The following is a 17,846-nucleotide window of genomic DNA, read 5'->3' on the forward strand; positions in this document are numbered from 1 at the left end:
TGGGTTTGTACCCCAAAGAGATCATAGATAAACAGACTTGTACGAAAATATTTATAGCTGCGCTTTTTGTGGTGGCAACAAATTGGAAAAGGAGGGTATGTCCTTCAATTGGGGAATGGCTGAACAAACTGTGGTATATGCGGGTGATGGAATACTATTGTGCTAAAAGGAATAACAAACTGGAGAAGTTCCAGGCGAACTGGAGAGACCTCCGGGAACTGATGCAGAGCGAAAGGAGCAGAGCCAGAAGAACATTGTACACAGAGACTGATATACTATGGTAAAATCGAATGTAATGGACCTCTGTACCAGCAACAATGCAATGACCCCAGGACAGCTCTGAGGGATTTATGGTAAAGATGCTACCCACATTCAGAGGAAGGACTGCAGGAGAGGAAACATATAAGAAAAGCAACTGCTTGAACGCATGGGTCGGGGTGGACATGATTGGGGATGTGGACTCGAAATTACCACACCAATGCAACCACCAACAATTTGGAAATAGGTCTTGATCAATGACACATTTTAAAACCAGTGGAAATGCGCATTGGCCATGGGTGGGGGGAGTGCGGGGGGTGAAGGGGAAAGTAGGAGCATGAATCATGTAACCATGTTAAAAATGATTATTAATAAATGTTAAAAAAAATTAGTTTCCAGGGGGCTGAGTAATATTTTTTCTGGAAAGGGGGTGGTAGGCCAAAAAAGTTTGGGAACCACTCTCTTATATCAATGAGATTGACTAAAATGATTAAAGGTCACAGTGACAAATGTTGGAGGGGATATGGAAAAAATGGGACATAAATACACTATTGGTAGAATGGAGAACTGATCTAATCATTTTGAAGAGCAATTTGGAATTTTGTCCAATTATAAAACCATGTATATCCTTAGATCCAGCAATACCTTCACTGGGCCTATTTCCCAAGAGATCAGGGAAAAAAGAAAAGGACCTACATTTCAAAATATTTATAGCAGCTCTCTTTTTAATGGCGAAAAACTGGAAACTGAGGGGGTATTCATAAAATTGTGAACAGATTGTGAAATATTTCTGTGCAATAAAAGAGGATGAGCAAGTTAATTAAAAAAAAAAAAACCTTAGAAAGGCCTACACAAAATAATGAAGACTGAAATAAATAGAACCAAGAGAACTTTATATGCAGTTACAGAATTAATATTTGAAGAATGACCTGTGGATGTCTAACTCCAGAAAAAGAATTGATAAATATAAATATTAAACACTATATATATATGTATATGTATATTATGTACATAAAATATATAAAGATATATATGTGTATATATATTTATTTATATGCATATATGTATATATACTTCTTGCTGTTGTTGGGTGATGCCTTCTATTTTGTGGAAAGGGGAGGGAGGCATTTAGGTACAAGGAAAGAAATTCTATAAAAAATGAAATAAAAGTTCAAAAAAGTATTGTCTTTAATAAATAATCATTAAACCCATACATTATCCACAAAGAGCACTAAAATTATCAATGATCAAGGTTCCCAATTCCCTGAAACTATATGCTATAGTGCGCTAGTGTGCTAGTGCTCCTGCTCACCCCAGGATTGCAATCTGGAACCTCATAGGGGCAGTAAAACAGAGTCCAGCACTCAGAAGTAGCAAAGAATCCCCTGTAATCTCCTTATGATAAGATGTCCAACCTTCTTAATAGCTGAAAGTCTAGAAGTCACTGCCACAAATTCAGTAATCCCCAAGGCCTGCTGCTGACTTGCCAGAATAAAACCTGTGCTGGACTTCACTCACAACCCGGTGAAATAGACCTTTTCTGTTGATCTTCTAAGTTGTTTCTGAATGGAATTATTTTACTCCACCCTTTTGTTGGTTCTGTTGCACCAGAATTCATTTTGAAGCATTATTTTAAGGTTGTTTGGAGGTGAATTTCGGGGACCTCCTGTGAGTCCCTGCCTTTACTCTGCCATCTTAGCTCTGCCCCCTCTAAAGTTAATTGTCACACTTCCCAGCTGTGTGACCCTGGGCAAGTCACTTGACACCCATTGCCTAGTCCTTACCACTCTTCTGCCTTGGAGCCAATACACAGTATTGATTCCAAGACAGAAGGTAGGGTTTTAAAATATACATATATATATATATATACATATATACATATATAAAAGTTAATTGTCAATTCCTTTGTTCTCTAGAAACATGTGCAGCTCAGACTACAATGCTAGTTGCTTCCTACTATACATAGCATCCTTTCTCAGAACTATGCACTTTTCCTTGATCACAAGGAAATCTCTTCCTTGTACTGGTTGCAAAGATCTAGCAAAGAACTAGTGAAAGGGATCTTAACAGTGGAATTCCATAGATCCTATATAAATACAATGGCTACAGAACCAAACATTTTCTATTCTACAATAGGGACAGTTTGGTTCCCAAACTTTTTTGGCTTACTGCCCCCTTTGCAGAAAAAATTTTACTTAGCCCCCTGGAAATTATTTTTTTTTTTAATTTTAATAGCTATTAATAGGAAAGATAAATGCACCTGTGGCCATCACCGCCTCCATTGATCGCTGCAGCACCCACTAGGGGGCGGTGGCGCCCACTTTGGGAATCACTGGTTTATACTCTAAAATCCATAGCACAGTGCTTGAAACATAGTAGGCACTTAATAAATATTTATTACAGAATGGCTGATTGATTGATGTCTAGATGCCAATTATAATTAAAGGCAAACAGCCTCCAGGAGAAGTAGCAAATGATGAGATGATGGTTGCAGATCTATCGCCTTACCTTTACTACTTACATCTGACCTTACTTCCTCTCCCTTTACCTAATGTCCATGCTTTCACTCTCTCAGACTTCTGCTCTGGTAGCTGGCTCATAACTGCATTTAGTGATTATTGCTTTGTTGACGTGAGTGTCTTTGTTTTCTTCCTATCAAGTACCTATGTCCTGGAGACTCAGGGTTGTCAGGAGAATTCAAGTCTCTGACATTTTTTTCCACTAAGCTTTGCTGACTCTCTCTGTTGAGTATTATCACACTTTTAGTTGCAAATAATTAACAAAAATTTTAATTTGATCTACTCTTGTCCTACTCTATACAAACTACACAGATGGATCTGTTTTGAGGAAACTGCATGATGGTCACATTTCTGTTAGAAAGAATGCAGTATGTTTTTTCTGTTCTACATCAGATAATAAAGAAAATGTTAGATGTCTTTTAGTGAAGAGTTTAGAGTGGTGATGGACAAACTACAGCCCACAGGCCAGATGAGGTCCCTTGAAATGTTCCATTGACTGCATGACATTATTCCTAATCTGACAAATACAATGAGTAGGATACAATGCAATGAAAATTCAAAAGATTTGCCTTAGAAACAGGCTTAGAGATGAGCATTTCCTTTCCTTTGGCCCCCTCTTTAAAAAGTTTGCCCATCACTGGTCTAGAGGATAGTCATGACCCAAACATAATGTCATTACATTTCACTTTCTTCATAGACTTACTAGAAGATGAAAAACAAACCAGGAGGAAATGTAATTCCAGCTCCTGTAGCCAAAAGACAGTTAAAGGCATGACATGAGTCAACAAAGAGGGGAGAGAAGAAATATTTATTAAACACCTCATATGAACCAGGGACTGTACTAACTTATTTTTTATTTCATTTTATTTAATTTCATACTCACAGCAATCCTGTAAAGTTGCAGTGTCATACAGGAAACATCCTTGGGAAAGAATTAAATATTATTGCAAGAAATAAGAAAAGTTGGGGCAGCTGGGTGGCTCAGTGGATTGAGAGCCAGGCCCAGAGACGGAGGTCCTGAGTTCAAATCTGAATTCAGACGCTTCCTATATGTGTGACCCTGGGCAAGTCACTTGACCCCCATTGCCTAGCCCTTACCACTCTTCTGCCTTAGAATCAATATTGATTCTAAGATAGAAGGTAAGGGTTTAAAAAAAAGAAAGAAGAAAAGCATATTTTCTTTCATACAAATAGAATACACTCTAATGGGATGAATTCACCCATGGGAAGAAAATGGATAGCAGAAAGGATAAAAAACAGGGACTGACAATGAAGGTATAGAGCTAGAGCAGAATATACAGTAGCTGATGCAGAGAAGGCAAGGATAGCAGACATAATCTCTGTCAGAGTTGGTACTAAAATGGATGTAATTGGAAGGGATGAAAAGGATAACTATATTATGCTGGGTGGAGGCAGTGTGTTACTTTGAATAATAAAGCATTATCCATATTTGACCTTTAAGCATCAAGTGTTATGGCACCCAGATTTTTAAAGGAAAAACTAAATGAGACACAAATGGAAATAGACTAACAAAAAAATAATGGAGGACTTTAATTTTCCCCTCTCAGAAGCAGATAAATCTAACCAAAGAATAAATAAGAAATTAAGGAAATGAATAGAGTCATAGATAAGTGAAATAAGATAGATATCTGGAGATCCAACACACACCTGCATGAGGTGAGTAGTAGAACTAAGCCTGAGCATACATATATAATCCAAACATACTTTCTGGTGGGACAACAATGACTTAGAGAACATAAATATTTTACACAAGTCTTACTTTAAAATTCCTCATACTATGGAAGTAATCCTGCATCCCTGAGGGATTGTGGCACTAAAACAAAAGTTCCGCTGGGTGTAGTCAAGCTGGGAAGACTTGTTTTGGAAAGAGTATGGTCCTCGCAAGAGATTGCATCTGCTGCCTAAGAACCAATCTAATAAAATATGGCCCTGATAGTATATGTTAACTGAGAACCAGATGGGCTAAAGGGATCAAATTAAATGTTAACAACATTTAGAAGCAGACTTAATATTACATTGCTAGGGAAACTGTGACTTCTTTTTAGAAAACAAGATCAAAAAAGCTGTAAAGCTGTCCACGAACATTGACCTAGAGATTCTGTTAGTAGGGTTAGGTCCTAAGGTCATTAGAGAGGGTAAAAAGCTGTGCATATATGAAAATATTCATGAGCATTGTTTATTATGACAAAATAACTGGAAATAGCCCAATGCAATGAATAGAAGAGATGGCTGAATAAATTGTGGTTTTTGAATGAAAAAAATCTTATTATGTTATTAGAAACGAAAAATATTGGAAATATAAAGAAAACAAGGGGAATATATGAAGAGATGAAAAGATAATTAGAATACATAACATGATTACATTTTTTAAAAAATAACCATCACAAAATCAGGAGAAAAAGGTATCCAAGTAAAACAAATTCAAAAGGAACTCAAAAGCAGAAGATGTTTCATGTTTATATTAGCATACATATAATTAACATATTTTAAAACAAAGTATAAACAATGTGGAGTTTGTGGGTTTACACATATTTTTATTCATTTGTTTAGTTAAATGTTTTTGGTAGTAATGGTTACTAAGTATATTAAAAAAAGTAATAAATAAAATTTTAAAAGCAAACAGAAAAAAAAAAGCAAACAGGACATACTCCAAACATTATGAAAAAATATTCTAGGCTTAAGCATTTCCCAAGGCTCAGTCTTGTGTTTTTATTCTTTTCTCTCAAAAGTTCATATATACTCATGGCTTCAACTCTTGTTTTTGTGCTGAAGACTCCTAAAATTCTCTTCTCCTTTATTCCTATATACCATATGTCTACTGGATAATTCCATTCATATGTCTTATTAGCAACCAAAACTCAACAGAGCCAAGAGTTCATTATTTTACTCTAAAAACCCACTTTCCTCAATAATATATGTGTCTTTTCAACAGCAGCACCATTTACACTACTTTTTAAATTTTATTTATATTTTTATTTTGTTAAATAAAATTTCCAATTATATATAAAATTTTAACATCCATTTTTTAAAATTTTAGTTTGAATTTTTCTCCCTCCCAAACACTGTTCCTCAGCCCTTGAAAAGACAAGCAATTTGATATTGATTATGCAGGTAACATCTTGCAAAACACATTTCCATGTTAGTTGTATTACAAAAAGACAAAAAAAAAAACCATAAAACAAAGGGTTTTTTTTAAACCCTTACCTTCCATCTTAGAATCAATACTGTGTATTGGTTTTAAGGCAGAAGAGTGGTAAGGGCTAGGCAATGGGGATTAAGTGACTTGCCCAGGGTCACACAGCTAGGAAGTATCTGAGGCCACATTTGAACCTAAGACCTCCCATCTCTAGGCCTAGCTCTCAATCCACTGAATAACCCAGTTGCCTTCAAAACAAAGTTGGTTTTTTTTAAAGTATACTTACATCTGAATTCAGTGTTCATCAGTTCTCTCTATAGATATAGAAAATAGTTTCTATCATAGGTCCTTAGGAATTGTCCTGGATTATTCCTTTGACCAGAGTCTTTCATTATTTTTCATCCTTACAATATAGCTATTCCTATATTTAATGTTCTCCTGGTTCTGCTCACTTCACTTTGCATCGGTTCATGTACGTCTCCCTGAATTTTTCTGAAACCTTCCTTCTCAATATTTCTTACAGCAAAATATCATTCCATCACGTACTTCAATCACATACCACAACTTGTTCAGCCATTGCTCAATTGATGAACATTCCTCAATTTCCAATTCTCTGTCACTGCATGCTATAAATATTTTTGTACAAATATGTCTTTTCCCTTTTTTTGATCTCTTTGGAATAAAGACTTAGTAGTGGTTTTGATGGGACACAGGATTTGCGCAATTTTATAGCTCTTTGAACATAGTTCTAACATTCTCCAAAAAAAAATGGTGAACTAGTTCAAAACTCCACCAACACTGAATGTGTCCCAATTTTTTCACATCCCATCCAGCATTTGTCATTTTCATTTTCTGTCATATTAGCCAATCTGCTAAGTGAAAAATGGTACCTCAAAATTGTTTTAATTTGAATTTTCTCATCAATAGTGCACTTTCTCATACAGCTATAGATAGTTTTGATTTTATTTCTTCTCCTGAAAACTGTCCATTCATATTTGTTGACCATTTATCAACTAGGAATTGACTCTTATTTTTATACATTTGGTATAGTTTCCTATCTATTTGAGAAATAAGACTGTAAAAAGGAATTCTTTAATTTCTTTAGTTTAATGGGGGACCTGGAGGTCCTCTTACCACAGAGATGTGTAGGTATTAACCAACCCACAGAGACAGGAAGTAGGACCTGGGGAGCCCCCTGTTGAGTCAGCATCAGTTGCAGGCTGTCAGTGGCTGACAGTTTGGAGAGTCAGTTGCTGAGAGTTGGTTGGTGAGTTGCAGAGGGTTAGGGCTGGCACTTGTGGGGAAGTTGGCTGCTGGGCATGAGTTGATCTTTGGGGGTTGGTTGCTGGTAGTTGTAAGAAGAGGGGTGATCAGGAGGTTTGGGGTGTAGATGTTTACCCTCTAGATAGATGTGAAAGGGCCTTTTCTCCCTCTCCACCACCCCTCCCTACTGGGAGACAAAATGGGGTTCCCAGAGGAAACAGGGGACTCCTGCTAATCGTGCTGGGGTATGAATGTTGGAGGGATGTTATCTCCCCAAGGGGAAATGAGTATAACCCCAATATGATGTTCATGTGGGCTAGGACCAACAGAAGCCTCCCCTTATTTCTCAGCAGGAGATCAGCCTAAAGATGGTGGATTGCTTGCCTTTCTTCCTCAACCCCCCTCGTTCTGCCTCCCACCAATTTAGTACACTCTGATCTGACTAGAGAAAACTGAAAGAGTTTATTACAAGAACAAATAATCAAAGGAACTAAAGATGGGGTACACAGGAAAGGGGGAGCAGGTAATTCCCTATGTCCTCTTCAGTCCTTGACTGTGTAGGGTATCCACAGAGTTACTTCTGTGTTCCCCAAAATTACAGCTTCACTGACCCAAATCCCAAACTAGTAATCCTACAGCTAAGGTTAGTTATTACCTAGAGGGAATATTGAGGGGTTAAGCCCAAGGCAATTTTGAGGGTCCCAGGGGTCAGCTCCCCACAGAAGTCCAGACACCCCTGGCCAACACTGAAGAATCTGTTGCTGTAATTCAAGTGTGTTCAGAAACCAAACATAGATCATAAGAAATAGACAATCTTTTCTGAAAGTTTGAGGAAACTCTCCAAAGTTCACTTTGAGGGTCCCACAGTCCCAAAACAACCTTCTCCCACCAGGACTGAAACCTGCAAAGCTTGAATCAGTTGACTCTCCTTCCCAGAAGTCTTTGCTTCCAGCCCGTCACAGAATCTTCTTTCCTCTATGTCCCTTCTCTCAAGGCTCCAAAAATGCCTGGTTTAGCTTTGCTTCTTACATAATGTGCGTTGGCCTTTAGTTGCTGAAATATAAAGGGGGACCTGAACTTACTGAGAGAGCTTTTGGCTTTAGCCTTTAAAAAGATTTTTGGCTCTGGGATCTCTAGAGAGCAGAAGGTCTGTCTCAGAAGCAAGGATCTGCTGTCAGTTGGCTACTGACAGTTGGGATGCTATAGAAAACTGATTGAAGGAGTGAATGAATGGTGGCTATCCATTATTTTAGGGAGTTAGGTAGTTAGTGAATAATTTATAGATAGAATAGAGTACACCTGGTATGACAGGAAGAAGAATCTGTCCTGAGAAGACAGTTAGAAATAGTTTTAGGAAACTTTAGGTAGTTATTAGAAATTTTAGGTATATTTATAGGGTATAAGATTAATAATCTCTTTTCTATCTTTCACTCTTTTACTATATTCTTTTACTATCTCTATTTTAATTAAACTAAATTGTTAATTGTTAAAACCTGCTAGAAATTTTCTTTTCTCTGGCTTAAAGGGATAATATTAAATTACAACTCTACTATATTATCATGAAAACTTAAATTATTAAAAGCTGCTTTCTTATTTTGTCAAAACCCCTATTTTAACCCTTACAAGGCTTTTATCAGTAAAAATCGCTGTAAACAATTTTTCCTAGTTTCCTATTTTACTTCTAATTTTGACTCCATCCATTTGCTTTACTCAAAAGGTTTTTAATTTAGTATAATACAAATTATCAATTTCATTTCCTATAATCCTATCTTATCTCTAATTTGATTTTTCCATGTTCCTCTAATTTAGTCATATCACCTTTATGTCAAGAAATCGTTTATCCTTTTTGACCTAATATTAGTATATGTTCTGAGATCATGGCCTATTCATAGTTGCTGCCAAACTACTTTCCAGTTTTCCCAGCAATTTTTCTCAAATATCGAGTCCTTATCCCAAAAGCTCAGATCTTTGGATTTGTCAAACACTAGGTCACATTGTCATTTATTACTGTCATGTTTCTAATCCATTCTATTTATCCACCACTCTATTTCTTAGCCACTACCAAATTGTTTTGATGATTGCTGCTTTATAATAAAGTTTGAAATCTTAAGCTAGTTAGGCTTCCTTCATATTCTTTCATTGATATCCTTGATATTCTTGACCTTTTGCTCTTCCAGATGAATTTTGTGTTTTTTTTCCTAACCCTATAAAGTTATTCTTTTGTAGTCTGACTAGTATGGCACTGAATAAGTAAATTAACTTAGATAGAATTTTTTTGGCTCAGACTATCCATGAACAATTAATATTTCTCCACTTGTTTAGATCTGTCTTTATCTTGGAGAGAGTGTTCTATAATTGCGTTTACATGATGCCTGAGTTTGTCTTGCCAGGTAGATATCAAAGTATTTTGTATTATTTGTGGTTATTTTAAATGGAATTTCTCTTTCTATCTCCTCCTGCTGGATGTTGGTGATATATAGAAATGCTAAAGATTTATATGGGTTTATTTTATATATTTTGCTTTTGTTAAGCTGGTTGTTTAAACTAGTTTATTACTAAATTCTCTAGGAATCTCTACATATACCATCATATCACCTGCAAAGAGTGATAGTTTAGTTTCTTCATTGACCATTTTAGTTTTCAAATTATTTTTCTTGTCTTACTGCTACAGCTAGCAATTCTAGCACAATATTGAATAATAGTGGTTATTGTTGTTTCACTCTTGTTATTTTGGAAAGGATTCATATTTATTTCTGTTAAAGATATTGCTTGGAGATTGTTTTAGACAATTACTACTTTTTTTAAGAAAAACTCTTATTTATTCCAATGTTTTCTAGTGTTTTTAAGAGGAATGGGTCTTGTATTTTTTTCAAAAGCTTTTTCTGCAGTGATGGATATGATCTTGTGTTTTTTGTTGTTTCTGTTACTGATGTGATCAATTATGCTAATGACATTACTAATATTGGATCAGCCTTTTGTTCCTGCTATGAATCCTACCTTGTCACAATGTATGATCTCTGTGACATATGGCTATCATCTCATTGCTCCTGTTTTATTTTAATTTTTTGTATCAACACTCATTAAGGAAATTGGCCTAATATTTCCTTTTTCTGTTTTTGTTCTCTCTGGTTTGGGTATCAAAATCATATTTGTGTCATAAAAGGAATTTGTTATGACTTCTTTTTAGATTTTTTTCAAATAGTTTCTATAGTATTGGGATCAACTGTTCCCTATATATTTGCTGAAATTCAATTTTCAATCCATCTGTTCCTGGGGATTTTTTCTTAGGAAGTTCACATCCCATCCAGCATTTGTCATTTTCATTTTCTGTCATATTAGCCAATTTCTTTTTTTCTAAGAGAGTTATTTAAATATTCTATTTCCTCTGCTATTAATATGAGCAGTTGATATTTTTAAATATTTATCCATTTCATTTAGAATGATAATTTTACTGAAATATACTTGGGGAAAAGAAATCATAATAATTACTTTAATTTCACCTTCACTGATTGATCATTCACCTTTTTCATTTTTGATACAGTAGTTTTGTTTTCTTTCTGTTAAGCAAATTAACCAATGGTTTATCTATTTTATTGTGGGTTTTTTTTTTCATAAAACCAGGTCCTACTTTTGTTTATTAGTTCAAAAGAATTTTATTTTCAATTTTATTAATCTCTTCTTTGGTTTTCAGAATTTTTATTCTGGTATTTAATTGTTTTGTTCTTTTTCTAGCTTTTTTAGTTTTTAATTGAAAAGCCAATCTAGCTTTTCTCTCCTTTATTGATGTATGTGTTTATAGAAATAAATTTTCCTTTAACTACTACTTTGACTGAGTTTCAAACCCAACAATGGTATGGCTGGATCAAAGGGCAGCCATTCTTTTATAACCCTTTGAGCATAGTTCCAAATTGCCATCCAGAATGGTTGAATCAGTTCACAACTCCACCAGCAATGCATTAATGTCCCAATTTTGCCACATCCCCTCCAACATTCATTACTCTCCCCTGCTATCATTTTAGCCAATCTGCTAGGTGTGAGGTGATACCTCAGAGTTGTTTTGATTTGCATTTCTCTAATTATTAGAGATTTAGAACACTTTATCATGTGCTTATTGATATTTTGATTTCTTTATCTCAATTTTTTTACCTAATTTTTCTTCTACCATTACTATTTAATTTAAAATTTATTATTTAGTTCTTCCTATGATTCTTATTGGGTTTGTATTCAATTCATTTTTTTCCTTTGAGGCTTGGCTTATAGTTATTTCTGTTTCTTTGTCTTCTGACTTTGTGCCTTGATTTTCCCTATCTCCCTAGTAGCTCTTCAGGTTCAGTTTTTTTGGGTTTTGTTTTTTTTTGTCATTGATTGTTCATTTTTCCACTCTGTTTCTAGATTTAATTTTTTTTTAAATTGAGCTTTGTTCTTGGCATGGGGGCAAAGGAAGCATCTCAAGCTTTAGAATTTTTCCTACTGTTCATTTCAGAGCTAGTTGTGGGCTTGGTGATGGTGGGGGAGGTTGTGGTGGTGGAATTTTTTTAGTGCTTCCAAGGAGATATGATCTGGAAAGAGGTGTGGTCACTGATTTCCTAGTCTACATTCTGGTCTTTACCCAGGAAGGGGCCCTAATCTTTTCAGATTACAATCAGTACTGCTCCTCTGGGCCCCTTTTTACTTGGGATCAGAAGTGATAATATTCCTTGATTTTCTATAACAAAAGTGATATGGCATTTCATAGCTCTCACCTCCTCTAGACCACAGGGGTTTCTCTTCACCCTTGAATAATGATCCAGAAGTAAGTATAAGCAATGGATTTGCCAAACAGCATCTGGTCCTATGCCCAGTGCAGGTATAGGGTCTCCTTTAATCTCTTTTTGATGAATTCCTAGGCCCTCTGACAATATCTGACTTGAAAGCTCCTGAAGCTGCTGCTGTTTCTGTCATAACTACCTAGCCCCATTTGGCATTTCATCTAGGTCAGCTCTGGACTAGCCTCTACCTGCATGTCACAGCTATCTCTTTCTGACCTCCTAAGTTGTCTTGGGATGGAAGAATATAACACTCTGACTTTAGTGACTATACCACTATAGAATTTGCTTATTAAAAAGTGTTCATTTTCTGTTTTAAAATTGGTTCCAAGAAGAACAATAAGGGCTAGGTAATTGGGGTTGTGTCACACAAGGTCACACAGATAGGATGTGTCTGAGGCTAGATTTGAACCCAGAACCTCCCATATCAAGACCTGACTTTCTATCTACTGATCTATCTTTCTAGCCACCTAGCTACTCCTGGAATTTGATTTGGCATGTTATTTCAAAGTTGTTTGGAGGAGAATGTTATGAAACTCAGTTGAGTGCTTTATCTACTCTGCCATCTTGTATCTGCTCTTATTCCCCATCCTTCGTAAAATATTGAAGTCACTTTTGACTTTTTCCATTCCTTTGTACACTATATCTAGACAGTAACCAGAACATGAAAATCTTTCCTTGGAAATGTCTCCCGTATCTATCACTTCTTCTCTATTCTTATTGTTACTATTCTAATTCAGATATTACTATATCAACCTCAGAGACAACTTTCTATTGTAACATTTTATTTTCAAAAAGCTTCCCATCACTGGGGAGCTACCTGTATCATCTCAGTAAGGTCCTAGAGTGCATATTTCTCAGCAAGAATTTAGTACATAGAGTTATATATAAATTAAGTTCAAATTCTAGCTCTGCTCCTTACTACCTGTATTACCTTGAACTAGACACTTAACCTATCTGGGTTTTAGTGTCCTCTTCTATAAAATGAGAGGGTTGAACTAAATGATCTCTAAGGTTCCTTCCAGCTCTTTCCATCTTGGCAGAATCTCTAATGGCAGAGGTTCAGGAACCTGAATCCACCTCTGATATTGGAATACACCTTTAATGAAAGAAAAATTCTCTAAATATCAAAACATTAAGATGTCCTGGCTCATTATTTCTGTCTTTGCCAAATGATTTTCAGAGTGACTCCTGCTAAATTCCATAAAAACCTTAATTTCCACATATTAAATGTAAATAATAGTGCTTTCCTAAAGTCACTCAGTTGTCCATATTTTGACAAAATTAAAAGTCAGATTTCATTTCACCTTCTTACACAAATCACCAAACCTCTTCCTGGAACTAGTAGATTGTGCTTCTAGCACCTAACACAATGTCTAACTCATAGTAGCAGCTTAGACAATGCTTGGCAATTGGCTGATTCCATATGAGAAATATTAAATGTTTCCTATTATTGATTTTTTTAAACTCCATGAGAAAAGCTTGTCTGTTTACCTCCTTATCATTGACTTCTAGGAAACCATTATTTTCCCATCCTGCTTTTATGCCTCCTTCCAACCAAAGCCAAAACAGGAAGGCCATTAGCCCTTTTGATTTGTTAACTAAAGCTTTTTTTAATCCCATTAGAGTAAATCACTTTTGCTTTCTAAAAACTGGAGCCCAATTCTGAGGGTAAAATCTTGTCATTTCTGAATTTCAGTCATAAACATATGGTGCCTGGTCCAGCACAAACTATCCTTTCCTAAAATATGAATAATGAATTTAGTGACAAAGACTCAACTGATGAATGGGACTTTGAAAGGTATTATCTGTCAACATGTTAAGATGAGGGATCCCACAGCACTCTGGGGTTGGAAAAATGTCTCCAAACCTTTTCCAAAAAGTTGGGGGGGCTGATATTTTTTCCTCTCCCCATAATTTTTGAACCCTATTGCATTTCAAGAGAAATTTAATCCATGTGTTTCTGATTCATCAAATAATGTTTTGTAAGAGCTATTTGATGTCCCAAAGCCTGACGATCTTCAACAAAGCCTTTTTCTTCTAGTAGAAAGAAGCCTATAGGATCCTCCAAGAATTTCATAAAACTGGGAAGACAAGAAGCAGTTTTTAAATGGTAGGCTTCCCACTATTTTTAAATTTAAGGGGGGTTTTGAGAAAAAAAAACTGGTCAGGAAAAAAATTCCAGGGAAAAGAAATCACTACTCTATACTATCCAGAGATTCCCTAAAAGGAGGGATTGGCTTAAAAGGCGGCTTCTAGCTCATTTATTCTTTTAGTATTATAATATGCAACTATATGTTCACTATCACAGCTGGTGATACTATTTTTACCTGAGAAAAGATGAACAACTGGGATTAAGTTTTTTATAATACTTTTACTTTAGATCAAGTTATAATAAGAGCAATATTGTTCCATGCCATTTTAAGTTTAAAAAAATATGAGTGTACAAAGATCCCAAACTGCAAGGCATAAACATTAAAAACAAGGAGCCCCTGTATTATATATTAAGATAAAAAAGGTAGCTAAAATGGAAGGACTAGTTCTGCCTATACCACCACATATGGTAGTTTCAAATTAATAAAACTATAGGTGTAGAAAATATTTCACTACCATGAGTAGAAAAGATGTATCCTTTTTATCTTTTGAGAATCGGTTGAAAATGGAAATGCAGTCCTGAGGCTGTGAATTGAAGCAATGTGGGAAATTTAATAGCAAAGTAATTAAGAATGAAGCTCTTTAACCAAATTACAATTTTGCCTTCCTGATGTATCCCAGGCTTTTGTTATTGCTTTTTCAAATAAGTCAGTGAATTGAGAAAGAGGAAATAACTCAAATTAACTTGTGTTTTGAACTCCATCAATCTGGTAAGTAGTAAGCCTTTCTGTGAAAGCAGAGTTTAATCAGGAGAAGGAAAATTATTCATGCAAATTTTTTCAAGTAGCATAGACTGACAACAAGAGCAGGCAGGGTGCCAAGAGCTGTCCATTGGGAGAGACAGGAGAATATTCTAAAACTTGCTCATAGCTGTTTTCTACAAAATGCATATACCACCAATGAAGAGTATGATATAAATTGGAAATCAAGATTACTTTGTTAAGCCAAATTAAAGGGTAAAAGAGTCATGTGCCACCAGTTGGGACGCCTAGATTGAAAATCTCCAAACTAGCTTGCCAAAGTTATAAATATCCAATCTCTCTGACTGTGGTTGAAAATTTCAGATATCACCAGTCTTTTCCCTCCCCTTGACATGTTGCTTCTGGCAAGCTGATGAAATGCTAATACTGGGCTTTTTTCCTGTTGAGAAAGGTGGCAGACAGTAGTAAGTCAGTCAAAATCTAAGGACTCATGATTTCAGGTACAACCAAAGGCATCAAGAAGGGGGAAATCTCATATGAGGATACTAAGAATCAGAACTGACTTTCATTACAAATCAGAATACAAAAATACAAATCAAAATAATCCCAGGGTGGGTGGGTGGGTGCCCCCACAGGCATTGACATCTTGCACACATTACTGTCCCTTTGATATGGACGTAATCTAGTTAAAATGGAACTGTATTAGGAAAGTCAAACAATTAATTGATCCAAGAAAGGTTGTTTCATGTTTTGTGTAAATCAAAGCTAAAAATTCATTTGAGGAACAGTGCTGTATTGTAGACTAAACACAATTTGGCATGAGTGTAGGGTTTGGTGTGGGTGTTAAAGTTGTCCTGGGCTACACATGGTCGGTAATCCTCAGCAGAAATGTTAACTCAATTTGTCAGTATTATCTTTATGTCAACAGTAATGCTTAAATATTTACAATAGGCATAGTACTCTGAGAGTTAGTAACGCAAGATAAATTGGAAAAATGTTAACAAAATGGATGGTACTAATAGAAAACCCTGGCACTATGGACTCTGGTTTTATATACAACGGACTGGCCTGAAGGTGGGATTTTATTAGGATCTATGGTTTATAGGTTGCTCCAAAGTTTCTTTAAAAAAAGCAAAACTTCAAAGAATGGAAGCATAATAATTAGTTTACTGTTCTAATTGTACGTAATGCAATCAATGCACAGATCTAAAGTATAGGCTATATACTGCATGGTTACGAAGCAACATAAATGAAATCATACAGCTTGATTCTTTAGGCATTTGTGGGGAAAAAAGTCATACTTTCAAAAACTCCACTAAGTCAAATAACAGGCACCAACTCCCACCAGAAAATAAGGATGGAAACAGATATCAAGAGGTGTAGAGAGAAACTATTCTTTGTCCTCTCTGTTCCTCTGCCACTTCTTCTAGTCCTCCAATTTGTTTAAGGAAAGAATATTTCAAGTCTTATGAGCTTTGTCTGGCACCTTATATTCCTTGAAAGAACACTGTTATATAAAGCTAAGAGAAAGTTAAATAAAATATTTTAAAATAAATGAAAAAGTGATGCTACAGTGGTGTTCCAAGATTTGTTCCCCTTCATCCTCAAAAAAAAAAAATGCCACAAAGAATCTCCTACCAAAAGTAGTGAACTTCAAAGAGGAGAAGAGAACATCCCAGAAAAATGGAGAAAAGAAGAGCCTCGGGGAGCAAGGCTCATGAGGTAGAATAGAAAAATCCCCATGACTATTTGGGGAAACGGGAATTGGGAAAGTTTTGAACAAGATCTTGAAATTAACTGGAGCCAGTAAAAGTCCAGTGTTTGTTATCCATTGTCAAGAGAAAGTGAAAGGGGTGGAATGAAATATGTTTTCATTCTGCAGGACAACAGTAGCCTCAAAGCTGCCCTTCCAGATTATTTCATTTAATTAGGTCTGTGTTTAAGGACTAGGGTGTAATAGGGAGAGAATAAGGAGGGATTTACTTGAGACAAGTTTAAGCATGGAAATATATCCCTTGCTCCTTTCCCCAACCAAAGGAAATTGCCTCGTATGTTGTGACTTCTTTTTTTTATATGGATTTTGTCATAGGATCAGCTATGTCTGTCAAAGGCATCCTATAACACCTGCTTCCATAACATCTGTTTCCTGAAGGTTTCAAGGACATTGTTTTTGAATGCTTCTCATGTACCACTAGCACTTTGTCTGATAACGCAACCTCATTCTTCTCTTCCATAAACTGAGGTCAAACATTGTCTTTTGCATCTTTTTGAATCCCTAGTGCTTAGCACAGTGCTTGGCACATATAGGCCAATAATAATAAATAATGTGGATTTATTGTCTACCCTCTTTGGACTGCTTATCAATCAATTCCTCAACTAAAACACATTTATTAAGTGTCTATATTCTCAGAAACTGAGATAGGTGCTCAGGATTAAAAAACAAAAGAAACAAAATACAAATGAAATAGTATAAGAACACAGTGTTTGGTATCAACTTGTGTTCAAATCCTGCCTCTGTCACTTGCTTCCTGTGTGAATATTTGTAAATTAGGTAGCATCTCTGGACTCAGTTTACTCATATGTAAAATGACTTAGGTTAGATTAGATAGCCTCTAATATTCCTTCCAACTCTAGAGCTGTGATCCTCTAATGAAGGAACTGAATGCTTTTTGATTCTCCTACAATCCTTAATATCCCAAAGCACAACTGCTAGCCATCTGGCAATAGGCCCACTTTCTTTTCTTCATTTTTTCCTCTCTTTCATTTCTAGACATCTGATCAATTAGTGTGATGTTAAGTGCCTATATTAAGGAACTATGGACAGGTGAACCACATAAGCATAAAAACAGAGTTTTCTTGCCACTGCTACCTACAACAGAACCACTGAGGTATGACAAATCAGTCATTTTTTTTATAAAAGAGAACCAACATTGCAATTAGGCATTTCAACATGAGCATTATTCTTTTTTTCAAGGTCTTACCATTCATT

This window comes from Gracilinanus agilis, chromosome 1, assembly GCF_016433145.1.
Source record: "Gracilinanus agilis isolate LMUSP501 chromosome 1, AgileGrace, whole genome shotgun sequence".
NCBI lineage: Eukaryota > Metazoa > Chordata > Mammalia > Didelphimorphia > Didelphidae > Gracilinanus > Gracilinanus agilis.